Here is a 20,973-nt window from a genome sequence, read left to right as displayed (position 1 = left end):
CAAAGACGGGCAATTTCAGGAGAAATTCACCTTATGAGCACTGCTGCAGATTAATGTCTTTGCGGAGCTGCTTGGGTAATGATCCAAATGCATTTCCATCTGGAGGCGAGCTTTCCACTTTGGTGTCCCCATCAAAGGCTCATCTTCCAGGCATTTACACAAGTGTCGTCTAAAAAGCCCACTGCTTTCAAGTCCTTTATGTTCCCACACACATTCAAAATGTGTCATATTACGGATGGGTTGCTTGCTTCTTTTGCTGCTGCGCCATCAATTTAAGCTGGCACTGCAACCCTAATAGCTGATTAATCTACTAGCCACTATGGGAAGGTTTACACTACAAAACCCAGAAATTGCTTTTTTTGAGCATGTGGTGTAGCAATAGTTTAAGAATAAATTGTAAACATCTCTGCTAATGCAAATGAGGCTGTCAAAAAGTTTATTCCAAGAAATAAATTACTTTCATTTTCTTCACACAGTGTGGTGTAGGCTACGCTCTTCTTGACAGTAAGGAACTGTTTAGTATTATGCCCACACAAACACCTCCCACGCAGAGCACTAACCAATAGTGTGCTCCATTGATTTCTTTACCAGATGGAAGTCAAAAAGGAAGGATTATATTTATCCTCAGCAGGGTTTCCGTTAGCCGGTAATAGCCCGATTTTGGCAAATCAAAAAAAATAAAAAGCCAATAAATAAAACTGTCACTGGCCAATAGTCCAGGAGAAGAAAAATAAATAAATCGCATTGCAAGATATTGCTTTTTTGCTTAATCATTGATGCAAATACCCATCGATCGAAATACATTTGACCGGTTATGCTTAACTTCTCTGGGATATGTGGGATATGTGGGACGCTAACGTCCCACTTGGCCAAAAGCCAGTAAAAATGAAGAGCGCCAAATTCAAACAAATTACTATAAAAATCAAACTTTCATTAAATACACATGAAAGATACCAAATTAACGCTACACTTGTTGTGAATCCAGCCAAAACGTCTGATTTCAAAAAGGATTTACGGCGAAAGCACACCAACCGATTATGTTAGGTCAGTACATAGCCACAGAAAAAGACAGCCATTTTTCCAGCCAAAGAGAGGAGTAACAAAAAGCAGAAAGAGATAAAATGAATCACTAACCTTTGATGATCTTCATCAGATGACACGCATAGGACTTCATGTTACACAATACATGTATGTTTTGTTCGTTACACTTCATATTTATATCCAAAAATCTGAGTTTAGGTGGGACGCTACTGTCTCACTTGGCCAAAAGCCAGAGAAAATGCAGAGCGCCATATTCAAATAAATTACTATAAAAATCAAACTTTCATTAAATACACATGAAAGATACCAAATTAACGCTACACTTGTTGTGAATTCAGCCAACGTGTCAGAATTCAAAAATGCTTTATGGCGAAAGCAAACAATGCTAGTATCTGAGGATAGCACCCCAGCTAACAATCACAGACCATCATATTTCAACCCTCCCGGCGCGACACAAAACGCAGAAATAAAAAAATAATTAATGCCTTACCTTTGACGAGCTTCTTCTGTTGGCACTCCAATATGTCCCATAAACATCACAAATGGTCCTTTTGTTCGATTAATTCCGTCGATATATATCCAAAATGTCCATTTATTTGGCGCGTTTGATCCAGAAAAACACCGGTTCCAACTCGTGAAACATGACTACAAAATATCTCAAAAGTTACCTGTAAACTTTGCCAAAACATTTCAAACTACTTTTGTAATACAACTTTAGGTATTTTTTAATGTAAATAATAGATAAAATTGAAGACAGGATGATCTGTGTTCAATACAGGATTAAAACAAACTGTAGCTAGCCTTCTGGTCATGCGCCTCTAAAAACAGGACACAACAAGTGACCCTGATTCAAAATGGCCGTACTTCTTCATTACACAAAGGAAAAACTCTCAACCAATTTCTAAAGACTGTTGACATCCAGTGGAAGCAGTAGGAACTGCAAGAAGGCCAATTAGAAATCTGTATTCCCAATGAAAATCCATTGAAAAGAGAGTGACATCAACAACAAAAAAATCTGAATGGTTTGTCCTCGGGGTTTCGCCTGCTAAATAAGTTCTGTTATACTCACAGGCATGATTCAAACAGTTTTAGAAACTTCAGAGTGTTTTCTATCCAAATATACTAACAATATACATATCTTATCTTCTGGGGATGAGTAGCTGGCAGTTGAATTTGGGTATGCTTTTCATCCAAACGTGAAAATGCTGCCCCCTATCCTAGAGAAGTTAACAGTCTATAGGCTAATTTGCATAATTAAGTGGAATTAAATTGGCGCATGTGTATTTTCGTTAGTTATTTTATCACAAGCGTACAGCATATAGATACAGAGTCTATGAGCGGAAAATCTGTCACAGTGCGAGAGCTGCTGCTACAGTTTCTCAAACAGCTCATTTGTTGCAGCTGTAGTGAAAGGTTATTTTATAAGTCCAGTCATTGCGTAAAAATTCTAAATGCAATCACGTGTTAAAAACAGTTCTTGGCCACGATTAAAAAGAGCTACCATTTTAATTTCTCAATTGGTATTCAATTCGCCATTCAAGTGCATACAGGCAACGGTAGGCGTGTCACACACCACTTTGCAATTAGCTGGAGGCAGTACGCATTTTGAAAACATAATTGTTTGAAACCTGAATGTTTTATTCATATTATGAGGCATGTCTTGCCTTGCTTCAAAGTAAAATACAACCATAGAAATGTGGAGGCAATTATTTATAAAGACTTTCATATGCACTTGAAACCAGTAGCCTATTTCTCTCATGTTCTACTGGTTTCCAAATGAACTTTTGCGCTAACTACCAATGTAACAGTTTAACTTTAGTCCGTCCCCTCGCCCCGACCCGGGCGCGAACCAGGGACCCTCTGCACACATCAACAACAGTCACCCACGAAGCATCGTTACCCATCACTCCACAAAAGCCGCGGACTTAATCGGTTTCGGCTTTTTTGGTCCTCCAATAATCGGTATCGGCGTTGAAAAATCAATCGGTCGACCTCTATTAGCAATCCATGCTAGTTGTTGCATCATTAGATCTCCCCTCTCTACATTTCTAACGGATATTTTCATCTCTGTCACATGAAACCTTGCATGTGCAGTGCGCTTTTGACAACAGGGTTTTCTCGCTAATTGCATTATGGAATGAACATTCGCATGTAGCCTATGGCCTCAAGTTGATTGTTCTGTTAATATGAATTACCATAATCTAAAATGTGATTTCTGTCATTCTGAGCAACGTGGGTGGACGCCCTAATCAGGTTACGCAGCCAATGCATATAAGTCCATTAAATTCAAATGGTACCGGTTCAATGTCAGGCTGAACATTTTCCTGACATAAACCCTGATTCTCAGGCAGATGGAGGGTTGGGGGAAAAGAAAAGTATGGACATTAGCCTCTGACACTGTGTATGCAACTCAATACAGACTGAATCCGCTCAACCCCTTTACCAAGGCATTTTACCCTGGAGCTGGGCGAAATGGAAAAAAATGTATATCATGATACATTGACTCAATTATTACCTTAACTTCACTAGTGTAGGGGGCAGCATTCGGAATTTTGGATGAAAAGCATGCCCAAATTAAACTGCCTGCTACTCAGCCATAAAAGCTAGAATATGCATATAATTAGTAGATTTGGATAGAAAACACTCTGAAGTTTCTAAAACTGTTTGAATGATGTCTGAGTATAACAGAACTCATATGGCAGGCAAAAACCTGAGAAAAAAATCCAACCAGGAAGTGGGAAATCTTTTTTGTAGTTTTTCGACGCTTGGCCTATCGAATATACAGTGTCTCTGGGGTCATATTACACTTCCTAAGGCTTCCACTAGATGTCAACAGTCTTTAGAACCTTGTTTGATGCTTCTACTGTGAAGGAGGGGGGAATGGGAGCTGAATGAGTCAGAGGTCTGCCAGAGTGGCATGAGCTGATCATGCGTGCTCACGTGAGAGTTAGCTTGTGTTCCATTGCATTTCTAAAGACAAAGGAATTCTCCGGTTGGAACATTATTGAAGATTTATGATAAAAACAACCTAAAGATTGATTCTATACTTCGTTTGACATTTCTACAAACTGTAATATGACTTTTCATCTGAACTTTCGCCTGGACTTGCACGCACCTCGTGAGTTTGGATTGTGTACTAAACGCGCAAACAAAAAGGAGCTATTTGGACATAAATGGACTTTATCGAACAAATCAAACATTTATTGTGGAACATGGAGACCTGGGAGTGCCATCAGATGAAGATCAAAGGTAAGTGATTAATTTTAACGCTATTTCTGACTTTTATGACACCTCTCCTTGGTTGGAAAATCCAAAGTCCAGACGAAAAGTCAATTAAAGTCAATTAAAGTTCGTAGAAACATGTCAAACGATGTATAAAATCAATCTTTAGGATGATTTTATCATAAATCTTCAATAATATTCCAACCGGACAATTCCGTTGTCATTAGAAAGGAAAGAGAATGAGCGTCGCGCTCACAGCCACGCGCGAGACTAAACTAATGTCTTTCAGCTTGACCACTTGTTGAAGCTCTTATTTCGATCCCCTTTCACAATACAAGCCTGAAACAACTTCTAAAGACTGTTGACATCTAGTGGAAGCCTTAGGAAGTGCAATATGACCCCACAGATGCAGGATATTGCATAGACAATCACTTAAAAAAACTACAAACCTCAGATTTCCCACTTCCTGGTCGGATTGTTCTCAGGTTTTTGCCTGCCATAGTTCTGTTATACTCAGACATTATTTTAACAGTTTTAGAAACTTTAGAGTTTTTTCTATCCAAATATGCATAACCTAGCTTCTGGGCCTGAGTCACAGGCAATTTACTCTGAGCACGCTTTTCATCCAAACTTCCCAATGCTGCCCCCTATCCCAATGAAGTTAACCTCTTGAGCCTATGGGGGGTGCTATTTCGATCTTGGAAAAATTGGTCTCCAAATTAAACTGCCTCGTACTCAATTCTTGCTCGTACAATATGCATATTATTCTTACTATTGGATAGAAAACACTCTCTAGTTTCTAAAACCGTTCGAATTATGTCTGTGGGTGAAACAGAACTCTTTCTACAGCGAAATCCATGACAGGAACTGCGAAGGTCTGAAAACTAGGCTCTGCTCTCAGATCAGTTTAAAGCTCTGTATGTATCCTATGGGTCGACATGAACTGCACCCGCCTTCCACCGGATGTCAGTAACCAATGAGAAGTGGAATGGACTTTCTACGTAGCTCTCAGAGTTTATAAAAGGCCAAGGAGCGAGGGGACCTCTCTTTTCAACGCTCGCCATTACGCAAAGCAAGACCTCAGGATGGCGTTTTGAAACGCTCAGTTATCGACCTTAGATATATCCGTCTGTAATTTAATTCGATATAGGTGTTAGAAACATCATAACGAAGTTATTTTAAACCGAGTTATATCAGTTTATGCAAGTATATTGCTATTTTCGGAATTTCTTTAGTATTGAGTTTGAGGATTTGGGAATGCTGTGGCCACATAGCTACTAGTTAGCTGCTACTTCCGAAGTTGAACACGACGTTTTACAACCAAGCAACAATTCTTTTGGACAAAGGACCACTTGGCCAAGATTCTGATGGAAGCTCGTCCAAAAGTAAGAGCTATTTATGATGTTATTCCGTATTTATGTGGAAAAATGTAAACGGATTTGTCCGCCATTATTGCGGCACTAGTCTGGCTGTAACGCACACTGTATGTCTAGTAACGTTAATTTTAAAAATCTAACTCAGCGGTTGCATTAATAACTAATGCATCTTTCATTTCATGTCCAACCTGTATTTTTTAGTCAAGTTTACGATTATTTATACATTAGATTAGGTGCCTTTCCAAGATGGCGCCGGCCAGAATGCATGCCCTGTTGCCACTGATCACATTGTATAACCACGAATTGTGCTGCTAAATATGCACATTTTCGAAAAAAAAACTGTATGGATTGTGTAATATGATGTTACAGGACTGTCATCTGAAGAATTCTGAGAAGGTTAGTGAAAAATTAATTTATTTTGGTGGTGAATACGTTATCGCTGTGTTTGGCTGGAATCAATGCTGTTGTCTGGTTTGCTATTGTGGTAAGCTAATATAACGATATATTGTGTTTTCGCTGTAAAACACTTAGAACATCTGAAATATTGTCTGGATTCACAAGATCTGTGTCTTTCAATTGCTGTAGGCTGTGTATTTTTAAGAAATGTTTTATGATGAGTAATTAGCTAATACACGTTTCTCTCTGTAGTTATTCTAGTCGAGTTGTGATGGTGGGTGCAATTGTAAACTATGATTTATACCTGAAATATGCACATTTTTCTAACAAAACCTATGCTATACAATAAATATGTTATCAGACTGTCATCTGATGAAGTTTTTTCTTGGTTAGTGGCTATCAATATCTTTATTTGGTCGAATTGGTGATAGCTACTGGTGGAGAGAAAAAATGGTGGACTAAGAAAAATGGTGTCTTTTGCTAACGTGGTTAGCTAATAGATTTACATATTGTGTCTTCCCTGTAAAACATTTTAAAAATCAGAAATGATTGCTGGATTCACAAGAAGTGTATCTTTCATCTGGTGTCTTGGACTTGTGATTTAATGATATTTAGATGCTAGTATTTACTTGTGACGCTATGCTAGGCTATGCTAGTCAGCTTTTTTACTGGTGGGGGTGCTCCCGGATCCGGGTTTGGGAGGAACTAGAAGTTAACCTGTTACGGCTAGACGTTCCGCTAGACAACATCCGGTGAAATTGCAGAGCACGAAATTCAAATTAAATTATTAGAAATATTTCACTTTCATAAAATCACAAGTGCAATACACCAAAATAAAGCTTAACTTCTTGTTAATCGAGCTGCCGTGTCAGATTTCAAAAAGGCTTTACGGCGAAAGCAAACCATGCGATTATCTGAGGACAGCACCCCACCATGCAAACACATGAAAATCATATTTCAACCAAGCAGGTGCGACACGAAAGTCAGAAATAACGATATAATTCATGCCTTACCTTTGAAGATCTTCTTCTGTTGGCACTCCAATATGTCCCAGAAACATCACAAATGGTCCTTTTGTTCGATAAACTCCTTTTTTTATCCCCAAAATGTCCATTTATTTGGCGCGTTTGATTCAGAAAAACACTGGTTCCAACTCGCCCAACATGACTACAAATGATCTAATACGTTACCTGTAAACTTGGTCCAAACATTTCAAACAACTTTCCTAATCCAACTTTAGGTATCCTAAAACGTAAATAATTGATCAAATTTAAGACGGAATATACTGTGTTCAATAGCGGATAAAATCAACGTGGAGCTCGTGACCTGGAGCACACACCAAACAAAAGAGTACTCTTGGCTTGACACTCATTCTGAACAGCCGTACTTCTTAATTTCTCAAAGGAAAAACATCAACCAATTTCTAAAGACTGTTGACATCTAGTGGAAGCCATAGGAACTGCAACCAGGTGCCTTATAAATCTAGTTACCCATAGAAACCCAATAGAAAAGTCACCTCCAAAAAAAAAAAATCCTGGATGGTTTGTCCTCAGGGTTTCGCCTGCCAAATAAGTTCTGTTATACTCACAGACATTATTTTAACAGTTTTAGAAACGTTAGTGTGTTTCCTATCCAAACCGTTTAAAAAATGAATTGACTTGAACCAGTCCTACTTGTCCGAAAAACAAGTGGCAAAAAAAGTGAATGTCAAGCCCTAGAAATTATGTAAAAACTCACCTCACAAAATACCCACTTGGATGTACAACACTCTCTGAGGTGACCCTGAGGGGAAAAAGAAATAGAAGTCAAGGCACAATCAGCAGCAATGTTTCTTTCTCACAAGCAACTAGCTCTACGACAGACATGTCTAACACAGTACAAGCAACCCTCAACACAAATCTGGTGATTAGATCCATTCTAGGAGTCATAACATAAGGCCTGCGAGTGGTAAACAGGATTACATCCACATTCATGACCACAACGATCATCATCATTACTTCTGATGCACCGTGGGCTTACGTGAATCATTAAAAGACCACATTTGATTGCATGTAAACAGCTGCTCATCTGTTCAGAGGGGTTGGTTTAAATGCGGAACACATTTCGGTTGAATGCATTCTGTTGTTCAACTGACAAAGTCCTTTCAGACAGTAAGTCCTCTTGACCGCCTTGAACTGATGCCTGTGAGCAAGGAGCTTTTCTTGTGTTGCTAGGTTACAAAACTCTCTTCCATATGAGGCACAATCAGCGATGAGGCACAATCAGCAGCAATGTTTTTCTATCAAGCAACTTTAAGCTTCACGAAAGAGACATGTCTAACAGTACCAGAGACCCTTATCACAATCCAGTGATTAGATCCATTTCACCTGAACTCTAGGAAACATAACTGTGCCGAGCTCCCTGCCTTCCAGGACGTCTATATCAGGCGGTGTGAAAGGAAGGCTCGGAAAAGGGGCACCAGTGCATCAACTCAGCCGCGATCCCAGGGATTATCAACTAGATTCAGAGGGATGCAAATTGACTGCAAGAAGACCAAACAGATATGTTAGACTAAAACAATTATTTTAAACTTTGCTTCCAACTTTGTATACGATCATGTGTGAGAACACTTGGGAACAGATTCCTTAAATAGAAATCACTTTGAGCTGATTTCCCGGTGTTTTTCTTTGTTGCTCAGAAAGCTTGCGGGGACAAATAAAACCAGTTGGAGAACCCTGTTATTGAGCACGACTGACTTTACACTATAGAGGTCCAGACTCCACACCCCTTAGTTGATGCTAGATGTCAGAGGCCTGAAACGGTACACTGCGAAACTCAATTAGGCCATTTAGCTATCCCTTTCTATGCTGAACTAAACACTTACAATGTCAGTCAGTGGATAACACAGTAAGATTGGCAATAGAGTCACCAACAAAACTATTTTGGAAAATATCTGAAAATTAGAAAAAATGTTGGTTCCGTCGCATGGATATCAGTTGCATTGAATGGACATTTTTGTCAAAATTAAGCTAGCCTAAGAAAAAAAGAAATTTGAAATAGAATATATAATGTTTGACTAAAACAATAATTTTAAACCTTGCTCACATTTGTATACAATCACATCTCTTGTGTGAGAGAATACTTGGGAACAGATTCCTTAAATAAAAATAAATTGGGAAAGATATCAGTTTGTCTCTGAACGGTTTGTCCTCTGACAAATCAACTGTAAATGTCAGTGTTCCTCAAGGTTCTGTTTAAGGACCACTATTGTTTTCACTATATATTTTACCTCTTGGGGATGTCATTCGAACACATTATGTTAACTTTCACTGCTATGCGGATGACACACAGCTGTACATGTCAATGAAACATGGTGAAGCTCCAAAATTGCCCTCGCTAGAAGCCTGTGTTTCAAACATAAGGAAGTGGATGGCTGCAAACTTTCTACTTTTAAACTCGGACAAAACAGATATGCTTGTTCTATGTCCCAAGAAACAACGAGATCGTCTGTTGAATCTGACAATGAATCTTGATGGTTGTACAGTCGTCTCAAATAAAACTGTGAAGGACCTCGGCGTTACTCTGGACCCTGATCTCTCTTTTGACGAACATATCAAGACTGTTTCAAGGACAGCTTTTTTCCATCTACGTGACATTGCAAAAATCAGAAACTTTCTGTCCAAAAATGATGCAGAAAAATGTATCCATGCTTTTGTTACTTCTAGGTTAGACTACTGCAATGCTCTACTTTCCGGCTACCCGGATAAAGCACTAAATAAACTTCAGTTGGTGCTAAATACGGCTGCTAGAATCCTGACTAGAACCAAAAAAAATATATCATATTACTCCAGTGCTAGCCTCCCTACACTGGCTTCCTGTTAAGGCAAGGGCTGATTTCAAGGTTTTACTGCTAACCTACAAAGCATTACATGGGCTTGCTCCTACCTATCTTTCCGATTTGGTCCTGCCGTACATACCTACACGTACGCTACGGTCACAAGACGCAGGCCTCCTAATTGTCCCTAGAATTTCTAAGCAAACAGCTGGAGGCAGGGCTTTCTCCTATAGAGCTCCATTTTTATGGAATGGTCTGCCTACCCATGTGAGAGACGTAGACTCGGTCTCAACCTTTAAGTCTTTAATGAAGACTCATCTCTTCAGTAGGTCATATGATTGAGTGTAGTCTGGCCCAGGAGTGTGAAGGTGAACGGAAAGGCTCTGGAACAACGAACCGCCCTTGCTGTCTCTGCCTGGCCGGTTCCCCTCTCTCCACTGGGATTCTCTGCCTCTAACCCTATTACAGGGGCTGAGTCACCGGCGCTCTTCCATGCCGTCCCTAGGAGGGGTGCGTCACTTGAGTGGGTTGAGTCACTGACGTGATCTTCCTGTCTGGGTTGGCGCCCCCCCTTGGGTTGTGCCATGCCGGAGATCTTTGTGGGCTATACTCGGCCTTGTCTCAGGAATGTAAGCTGGTGATTGAAGATATCCCTCTAGTGGTGTGGGGGCTGTGCTTTGGCAAAGTGGGTCGGGTTATATCCTGCCTGTTTGGCCCTGTCCGAGGGTATCATCGGATGGAGCCACAGTGTCTCCTGACCCCTCCTGTCTCAGCCTCCAGTATTTATGCTGCAGTAGTTTATGTGTTGGGGGGCTAGGATCAGTATGTTATATCTGGAGTACTTCTCCTGTCTTATCCGGTGTCCTGTGTGAATTTAAGTATGCTCTCTCTAATTCTCTCTTTCTTTCTCTATCGGATGACCTAAGCCCTAGGACCATGCCTCAGGACTACCTGGCATGATGACTCCTTTCTGTCCCCAGTCCACCTGGCCGTGCTGCTGCTCCAGTTTCAACTGTTCTGCCTGCGGCTATGGAACCCTGACCTATTCACCGGACGTGCTACCTGTCCCAGACCTGCTGTTTTCAACTCTCTAGAGACCGCAGGAGCGGTAGAGATACTCTTAATGATCGGCTATGAAAAGCCAACTGACATTTACTCCTGAGGTGCTGACTTGTTGCACCCTCGACAACTACTGTGATTATTATTATTTGACCATGCTGGTCATTTATGAACATCTTGGCCATGTTCTGTTATCATCTCCACCCGGCACAGCCAGAAGAGTACTGGCAACCCCTCATAGCCTGGTTCCTCTCTAGGTTTCTTCCTAGGTTTTGGCCTTTCTAGAGAGTTTTTCCTAGCCACCGTGCTTCTACACCTGCATTGCTTGCTGTTTGGGGTTTTTGGCTGGGTTTCTGTACAGCACTTTGAGATATCAGCTGATGTAAGAAGGGCTATATAAATACATTTGATTTGGGGCTGATTTCCTGATGTTTTTACAGTAAAAAAATAAAAAATAAGATTATAATTTTTTGCTCAGAAAGCTTGTGGGGGAAAATTCGGCCCGTGGGTCACCAATTAGGGAACCCTGCTCTATCCCCAAGTCATAAGACTGATATAATCTGTCTGTAAACAATTGCTGGAAGAAATACTTGTGACATGCACAAAGTAGATATACAAACAGACTATCCAAAACTATAGTTTGTTAACAAAACATGTGTGGAGTGGTTGAAAAACTAGTTTTAATAACTCCAACCTAAGTGTACGTAAACTTCCAACTTCAACTGTATATTGACTCTACAAACTATATACGCTGCTCCTACTTTGTTTATCATATCTCTAGATGCGCGCCAAAAGAACTGGAAAACCCATCACCGGCCCAAGCCGATAGTGGTCAACTTCCTGAGGTTCAAGGACATGGTAGCTGTTCCGGTAAAAGCCAAGAACTTAACTTCTTTATGATAGGGGGCAGCATTTTCACTTTTGGATGAATTGCGTGCCCATAGTGAACTGCCTCCTACTCTGTCCCAGATGCTAATATATGCATATTATTATTACTATTGGATATAAAACACTCTGAAGTTTCTAAAACTGTTTGAATGATGTATGTGAGTATAACAGAACTCATATGGCAGGCAAAAACCTTAGAAAAAATCCAAACAGGAAGTGAGAATTCTGAGACTGGTCAATGTTCAACTCATCGCCGATTCAATTCCCTGTAAGATATGGATCTATTTGCACTTCCTCTGCCTTCCACTCGATGTCAACAGTCTGTAGAACGCTGAATCAAGCCTCTAGTGTGATGTGGGGCCGGATGGGAGGTGTTTCAGTCATTGGTCTGGCAGAATGCCAGTTCCTGGTCACGCGCTTTCCTCATGATATCGCCTTGCGTTCCATAACTTCTACAGACATGAAGGAATGCTCCGGTTGGAACGTTATTGGATATATATGATAACAACATCCTGAAGATTGATTCTCTACTTAGTTTGACCAGTTTATTCGACCTGTTATATAATTTTTTGAAGTGTATGTCCGAGTTCGCCTGCATTTGCGCGTGCGTTTGGACATTCGCACTAAACATGCTAGCAAAAGTAGCTACTTCGATAATGTCCATTACTTATGTCTAACAAAACAACGATTTATTGTGGAACTAGGATTCCTGGGAGTGCATTCTGATGAAGATGATCAAAGGTAAGGGAATATTTATGATGTAATTTCTGTTGACTCCAACATGGCGGAGAAATGTTATGTTTGAGCGCCGTCTCAGATTATTGCATGGTGTGCTTTTTACGTAAAGTTTTTTTGAAATCTGACACAGCGGTTGCATTAAGAACAAGTGTATATTTAATTATATGTAAAACATGCATCTTTCATCAAAGTGTATGATGAGTATTTCTGTTATTTGACGTGGCTCTCTGCAATTTCTCCGGATATTTTGGAGGCATTTCTGAACATGGCGCCAATGTAAACCGAGATTTGTGGATATAAATATTAGAGGTCGACCGATTATGATTTTTCAACGCCGATACCGATTATTGGAGGACAAAAAAAGCCGATACCGATTAATCGGCCGATTAAAAAAAAAATATATATATATATATATCATACACACACACACGTTTGTAATAATGACAATTGCAACAATACTGAATGAACAATGAACACTTATTTTAACTTAATATAATACATAAATAAAATCAATGTAGTCAAAAAATAACATGAGAACATATGTTTAGGTTTTTCCTTTGAGAAATGAAGTAGCCATGTTCAGAATGAGGCTCCAGTGAAGTGTACTGTTTGTTAGAGGCGCGTGACCAGAAAGCATGCTACGGAATTAATCGAACAAAAGGACCATTTGTGATGTTTATGGAACATATTGGAGTGCCAACAGAAGAAGCTCGTCAAAGGTAAGGCATGAATTATATCTTTATTTCTGTGTTTTGTGTCGCGCCGGGAGTGTTGAAATATGATGGTCTGTGATTGTTAGCTGGGGCGCTATCCTCAGATACTAGCATTGTTTGCTTTCGCCGTAAAGCATTTTTGAAATCTGACACGTTGGCTGAATTCACAACAAGTGTAGCTTAAATTTGGTATATTGAATGTGTAATTTCATGAAAGTTTAATTTTTATAGTAATTTATTTGAATTTGGCGCTCCGCATTTTCACTGGATGTTGGCCAGGTGGGACACTACCGTCCCACATATCCCAGAGAGGTTAATCAAATCAGATGGCTTATTCATCACAAGCCATTTGATGTTGCCAATTATTTTAATGACTTAAATTGGCAAAGTGGGCAAACAGACAGGAAATGCCAACAACTAAGTGAGCCATCGTACTCACTCATAAAAATAACTAATAGTTAAAGAAAAGCATTGCCAGTTATAATTTTGTAAAGTTAGTGTGGGAGAGGTGGGGAAATTATTGTTATCGATCAATAATAATATACCTTAGATGGAAAGCTACTGAGGATGGTAGCTGACTCTATAGCCACACCTGTCTGTAATATCTTTAATATGAGCCTAGGGGGAAGTATTTGTCCTCAGGCCTGGAGGGAAGCCAAAGTCATTCCACTACCCAAGAGTGCTTATCAGCTTGCTGCCAGCTCTTAGCAAACTGTTGGAAGAAAATGTGCTTCACCAAATACAATGCTATTTCTCTGTAAACAAAATAACAGACTTTCAGCATGCTTACAGAGAAGGGCACTCAACATGTACTGCACTGACAATTGTCTGATGATTGGTTGAAATAAATTGATAATAAAACAACTGTGGGAACTGTACTGTTAGATTTCAGTGCAGCCTTTGACATTATTGACTATAACCTGTTTTTGAAAAAACATGTGTTATGCCTTTTATCTAATAGAACGGAGGGTTTTCTTTAACGTAAGCTTCTCTAATGTCAAACATGTAAAGTGTGTTGTACCGCAGGGCAGCTCTCTAGGCCCTCTACTCTTTTCTGTTTTACCAATGACCTGCCGCTGGCATGTAACAAAGCATGTGTGCCCATGTATGCTGATGACGCAACCATATACGTATTGGGGCAATTCCATTGTAAGGTCAAACGGAGTATGAATGATTAGAAAAATAGCTATTTTATTTTAACTACTTTCATATTTACTTTGAATGTGTGTATTTTGAAGTACAGACTACAATTGGCCTTTACATTTTCCAAATGTAGTGTTATTGTTACAAGGTAGGATACAAAGTCTCAAAATAAGGCTTTTCAATCAACCATATTTTTGATGCAAAGCTAACTTTCATCAAGGGCTTCGGTGATGTGTAATTGGTTGGCTTTCTGTCAGTACTCGTTCTAAGCATAACATTTGTAACCGTTATGAACGCTTCAGTGTTTATGTTAAAAAGCTAGCTGGCTATCGTAATATGTGCGAGTGATCCCTTTTGGGTGTACTCACGTTCTCATATGAACTGCAATGAAGCATTGTTCTGATAACCGGAGCATTGCATGTGATCACATCACATGGCATAATAACAGTCTTAATTTCACAAACATAATTAAAGAAATGTTCACCAGTCATGCGGAGTTTGTTGACTTCCTGAGTAAGCACAGGTACTCCCCCAGAGACAATATTGGTCTGTATCTGTGTGGTCTGCACTGCGGCGATAGAGGCACTCACGCATTTGAGAACTGCAGCTGTCAAGCCTGAGGTGATTTACAATCTAACAAGAAATTGACTAAAGTGCGAACCCTGTGCCATTGGTAGGGTATTAAAAAAAAATTGTGGGAAGGACGGCTCATTATAATGGCTGGAACGGAGTGAATGAAATGGCATCAATCACATGGAAAACCACGTGTTCGATGTATTTGACAGTATTCCACTTATTCCGCTCCTGTGGAGCGCAAATACAGTACAAGTCAAAAGTTTGGACACACCTACTCATTCAAGGGTTTATCTTTATTTTTACAATTTTCTACATTGTAGAATAATATTGAAAACACCAAAACTATGAAATAACACATATGGAATCATGTAGTAAACAAAAAAAAGTGTTACATTATTTAAAGTAGCCAACCTTTGCCTTGACAGCTTTGCACACTCCTGGCATTCTCTCTTAATATATTCAAGTTAATGGTGATTTCTTGGCTTATGAGGTACACTGAATTTTCAGATGACTACAACAGTATCATGATGAAATTTGGTGAAGAAATCTTTAATACACTGCTCAAAAAAATAAAGGGAACACTAAAATAACACATCCTAGATCTGAATGAATGAAATATTTTTATTAAATACTTTTTTCTTTACATAGTTGAATGTGCTGACAACAAAATCACACAAAAATTATCAATGGAAATCAAATTTATCAACCCATGGAGGTCTGGATTTGGAGTCACACTCAAAATTAAAGTGGAAAACCACACTACAGGCTGATCCAACTTTACATTTACATTTAAGTCATTTAGCAGACGCTCTTATCCAGAGCGACTTACAAACTTTGATGTAATGTCCTTAAAACAAGTCAAAATGAGGCTCAGTAGTGTGTGTGGCCTCCACGTGCCTGTATGACCTCCCTACAACGCCTGGGCATGCTCCTGATGAGGTGGCGGATGGTCTCCTGAGGGATCTCCTCCCAGACCTGGACTAAAGCATCCGCCAACTCCTGGACAGTCTGTGGTGGATGGAGCGAGACATGATGTCCCAGATGTGCTCAATTGGATTCAGGTCTGGGGAACGGGCGGGCCAGTCCATAGCATCAATGCCTTCCTCTTGCAGGAACTGCTGACACACTCCAGCCACATGAGGTCTAGCATTGTCTTGCATTAGGAGGAACCCAGGGCCAACCGCACCAGCATATGGCCTCGCAAGGGGTCTGAGGATCTCATCTCGGTACCTAATGGCAGTCAGGCTACCTCTGGCGAGCACATGGAGGGCTGTGCGGCCCCCCAAAGAAATGCCACCCCACACCATGACTGACCCACCGCCAAACCGGTCATGCTGGAGGATGTTGCAGGCAGCAGAACGTTCTCCACGGCGTCTCCAGACTGTCACATGTGCTCAGTGTGAACCTGCTTTCATCTGTGAAGAGCACAGGACGCCAGTGGCGAATTTGCCAATCTTGGTGTTCTCTGGCAAATGCCAAACGTCCTGCACGGTGTTGGGTTGTAAGCACAACCCCCACCTGTGGACGTCGGGCCCTCATACCACCCTCATGGAGTCTGTTTCTGACCGTTTGAGCAGACACATGCACATTTGTGGCCTGCTGGAGGTCATTTTGCAGGGCTCTGGCAGTGCTCCTCCTGCTCCTCCTTGCACAAAGGCGGAGGTAGCGGTCCTGCTGCTGGGTTGTTGCCCTCCTACGTCCTCCTCCACGTCTCCTGATGTACTGGCCTGTCTCCTGGTAGAGCCTCCATGCTCTGGACACTACGCTGACAGACACAGCAAACCTTCTTGCCACAGCTCGCATTGATGTGCCATCCTGGATGAGCTGCACTACCTGAGCCACTTGTGTGGGTCGTAGACTCCATCTCATGCTACCACTAGAGTGAAAGCACCGCCAGCATTCAAAAGTGACCAAAACATCAGCCAGGAAGCATAGGAACTGAGAAGTGGTCTGTGGTCACCACCTGCAGAACCACTCCTTTATTGGGGGTGTCTTGCTAATTGCCAATAATTTCCACCTGTTGTCTATTCCATTTGCACAACAGCATGTGAAATTTATTGTCAATCAGTGTTGCTTCCTAAGTGGACAGTTTAATTTCACAGAAGTGTGATTGACTTGGAGTTACATTGTGTTGTTTAAGTGTTCCCTTTATTTTTTTGAGCAGTGTATATTAACACTCATTTTGCATTCATAACTGTCAATTTTCCTCTAAAGTATTTATGAAAATATTAATATTTTCATCATTGTTGTTTTTGTGTAGGCAAGCCTTCCTTTCAAAGTGTCTTAATATTTTACCCTAAGACCTTGAGATTCACAGACTTTTGCCGATGCGTCTGTTCTCCCAAAAATACCTGTCCTTAAACTGGTCCTGAACATCTAAAACTAAAAGCATTGTATTTGGTACAAATCATTCCCTAAGTTCTAGACCTCAGCTGAATCTGATAATGAATGGTGTGGCTATAGAACAAGTTGAGGAGACAAAATTACAGTGTTACCTTAAATTGTAAACAGTCATGGTCAAAGAATATAGATTCAATGGTTGTAAAGATGGAGAGGTCTGTTCGTAATAAAGAGATGCTCTGCTTTTATGACACTGCATACCAAAAAGCAAGTCCCGCAAGCTCTAGTTTTGTCTATCTGATTATTGTCCAGTCGTGTTGTCGAGTGCTGCAAGGAAAGACTTAGTTATGCCGCAGCTGGCCCAGAACAGAGCAGCATGCCTTTCTCTTCATTGTAATCAGAGGGCTAATATAAATACTATGCATGCCAGCCTCTCTTGGCTAAGAGTTGAGGAGAGTGACTGCATCACTTATTTTTATAAGAAACATTAACGTGTTCAAAATTCAAAACTGTTTGCATAGTCAGCTTACACACAGCTCTAACACACACTTTCCCCACCAGACATGCCACCAGGAGTCTTTTCAGTCCCCAAATCCAGAACAAATTCAAGAGAGCGTACAATATTACAGAGACATTATTGCATGGAACTCCCATCGCATATTGCTCAAATGAAAGGCAAACCTGGTTTTAAAAAAACAGAAAGCAACACCTCACAGCACCTCTCCCCTATTTGACCTAGATAGTTTGTGTGTATGTATTGATATGTAGGCTACGTATTCTATTTTTAAATTGATGTAGTTCTGTCCTTGAGCTGTACTTATCTATTAATGTTCTGTATTATGTCATGTTTCATGTTTTGTGTGGACCCCAGGAAGAGTAGCTGCTGCTTTTGCAACAGCTAATAGGCATCCTAATAAAATACCAAATACCTAGTTACCTTACGCCTATACATATCAAGGTCGAGCAGTCCAGTAACCCTGCACGGTGTAAATATGGTATTAGAACTGGCCCTGTATATAGCTTACTTACTTCTCATGTTATTTTTATTTCTTGTGTGTTTTTGTTCTACCTTGTGTTATTTTTAGTACTACATTGATATTGATTACTGCATTGTTGGGTTTAGAGCTAGCAAGAATGGAATTGTACTGTACCTGTGGATGTGACATTAAAACTTAAAACCTGAAACATAACATCAGGCCTGTGAGTGGTAAACAGGATTACACGCACATTCATGAGCACAGAGATCACCATCGTTACCTCTGATGCACCGTGGGTGAATCATTAAAAGACCACAGTTACTAATCTGTTCAGACAGTGATTCCTCTTAGCCGCCTTGAACTGATGATGGCTGTGAGTAAGGGGCTGTTCTTGTGTTGCTAGGTTACAAAAAAAATATCCTCCATATGAATAACAAGTTTGTATGTTAGTCCTCCTGGTACAGTCTCCCTGTCTCTTTCTCAGTCTCTCACACACACACTAGGTATAGTAGATAATGAGTTAGAAAGTTCGTAGCTAGCCAACTTAGCTAGCCACGTTGTTTTGCTTTAGGTAGCTAGCTGGTAAATATTTAAACAGTCAAAGCTAGCTCAAGAACCAAATGCTATCCCAGCAGGAGGTAACATTAGCCTAAGCCATAAACCAATATTATGGTACGCAGTAACGTTACTAGCCAGTACCAAGCCTCACCGTCAGCACTTTTCTGTCATATGGGTTCTTTGCTAGCCAGCAGTAACCAACCAGGTAGAGACTAGTATATACACCTAGGTTGAAGATGACAAAGGTTAAGACAACGGGATTCTAATATCCCAGAACTATTTTCAACAACGGGATCAGCCAGCGACACAGAGAGCTAGGCCAACTTTCAGAATGTTTTATATTGTTATAAATCTAGACATTGTTACATCGCATTGTTTATGTATTCCCCATGAAATGTTAATGGGGAGCTAACATGGCTGCCTTATAATGTCGAACTGTCATGTAAATGCATCATATTGCATAAATAGCATTGCCCAATTCTCTAAATGCATGGCTCTGGGACCAGCAGGATGGATATAACGTTATATTTCTATGCCAGAGGGACCAACTATGCTAGTTAGTTACGGCACTCATCGTTAGCAAGACGCTGGTATAGAATTAGGAATAGGATCGCTTTGGGCGCTGGTCCCAGATTTGTGACGACGTTGTCTTTTATATTTTCGATCTAGGTATTCACTAGGAACCAAACAGAACCAGACGGAAGCAAACAGAATTAAACGGGGAGGGGCCTACCTGAATTTGTCCAATAGAAAATCTAGTTTTCGTTGCAAAACGTTTTACGTTTGGAGTAGACGGTTTCGTTTCAAAACGTTTGCAACTGTTTGCTACGGTCTTTGTGCTAACGTTAGCTAGCTACGTAGCTAGGTAACCAAGGACTTGTATAAATAACCGGCCTTATTGCTATCTGTGAGGTAACGTTAGATAACTAGCTAACCGGAAAACCCAATTGATACGAACTGCAAGACATATTACATGGGCTGTGCCTTCTAGTTAACTACCAAACAAATACACGTTCCTAGAGTTATTAACTTAGTTAACTAGCTAACGTTAGTTGGCTGGGTTTGTGACTTAGCTACGTTAGCTAGCCAGCTAACGTTAGCTACCTACACACGCGGAAGTTAACTAGCTAATGCTATAAGAGCGGAATAGTGATAACGATATATCTGTTCACTAAAAGTTCCTTACTTCAGTTGTTTCTTTCACAGTTTCCAGCTTTCAGACGACACCCCTTTCCCGGATCTTTTTGTATGTCCTCTGTTACTAGCTAATAGCTTTGCAAGCCACAGAGGTATAGCACGATGCAAGCCGCACAGAGTTCACAATCTTTGATGCAAGCGACTCACTGGCAACGGCCCTGTCCAGTGGCAGTGTGTCAGCTGACCAAATTACGCGAGATTTTACTGCTGGGTTAAAGTCGGTGCCAAAATAAACTACAAAATTGATTTATGGGAACCCGGAGGACAACAACACGTGTCGAAGGCGTAATAGCGTCCTCTGTCGGAGAACCACTTGGAGAGAAAATCTATGCTCTTCATTTTTTATATGAACTTTACATTACCTGGTAAGTCAATTAAGAATAAATTCTTATTTACAATGACAGCCTACCAGGGAATAGTGGGTTATCTACCTTATTCAGGGGCAGAACAACAGATTTTTACCTTGTCAGCTCGAGAATTTGATCCAGCAACCTTTTAATTACTGACCCAATGCTCTAACCACTAGGCTACCTGCCACCCCTTCATGCTGAAAGTAGGCATTGATCATAAATATTGTCTCTATGGTTTATTTTCCTATTTGACAAATTATTAGACTACATCTGTCATGACCATTCAATCTAAGAGGTAATGTCCTCGATATAAAATATAATTAATTAATTCAAAGATATTGAATTTGGCCACTCAGTTATCTCTAGATACAACAGACTTGGAAAATAAACATTAAACTAGCCTAATCCTTATATAAAGGCTTTGCCTCACTTGCAAGGTAGCCTATCTGGCAGAGGTGGGACGAAGTCACTATAGAGAGAAATAGTAATGGCATCTTTTTGTAGCACAGCTGAAAACTGTTGTCCTAATTAAAGAAGCAATAAAACTGGCCTTCTTTAGACTAGTTGAGTATCTGGAGCATTAGC

At 40.4% G+C, this 20,973-nt stretch overlaps 1 protein-coding gene across 3 annotated transcripts in view; it reads right to left on the bottom strand.

Moving 5' to 3' along the window:
• Positions 1–20,190, bottom strand: part of enox2 (ecto-NOX disulfide-thiol exchanger 2) — a 281,078-nt gene extending 260,888 nt beyond the window's left edge. For all 3 annotated transcript variants that reach the window (XM_038993634.1, XM_038993637.1, XM_038993636.1), the window contains exons 1-2: positions 20,028–20,190; positions 7,773–7,817 (exon numbers count right to left, since the gene is read on the bottom strand). The gene's annotated coding sequence lies outside the window, so the exon portion shown is untranslated. The remainder of the gene's footprint in view (positions 1–7,772; positions 7,818–20,027) is intronic.
• Positions 20,191–20,973: the final 783 nt, after the last annotated feature.

The sequence above is a fragment of the Salvelinus namaycush genome, chromosome 5 (assembly GCF_016432855.1).
Source record: "Salvelinus namaycush isolate Seneca chromosome 5, SaNama_1.0, whole genome shotgun sequence".
NCBI classification, from domain to species: domain Eukaryota; kingdom Metazoa; phylum Chordata; class Actinopteri; order Salmoniformes; family Salmonidae; genus Salvelinus; species Salvelinus namaycush.
This window is presented reverse-complemented; position numbering and strand designations above follow the sequence as displayed.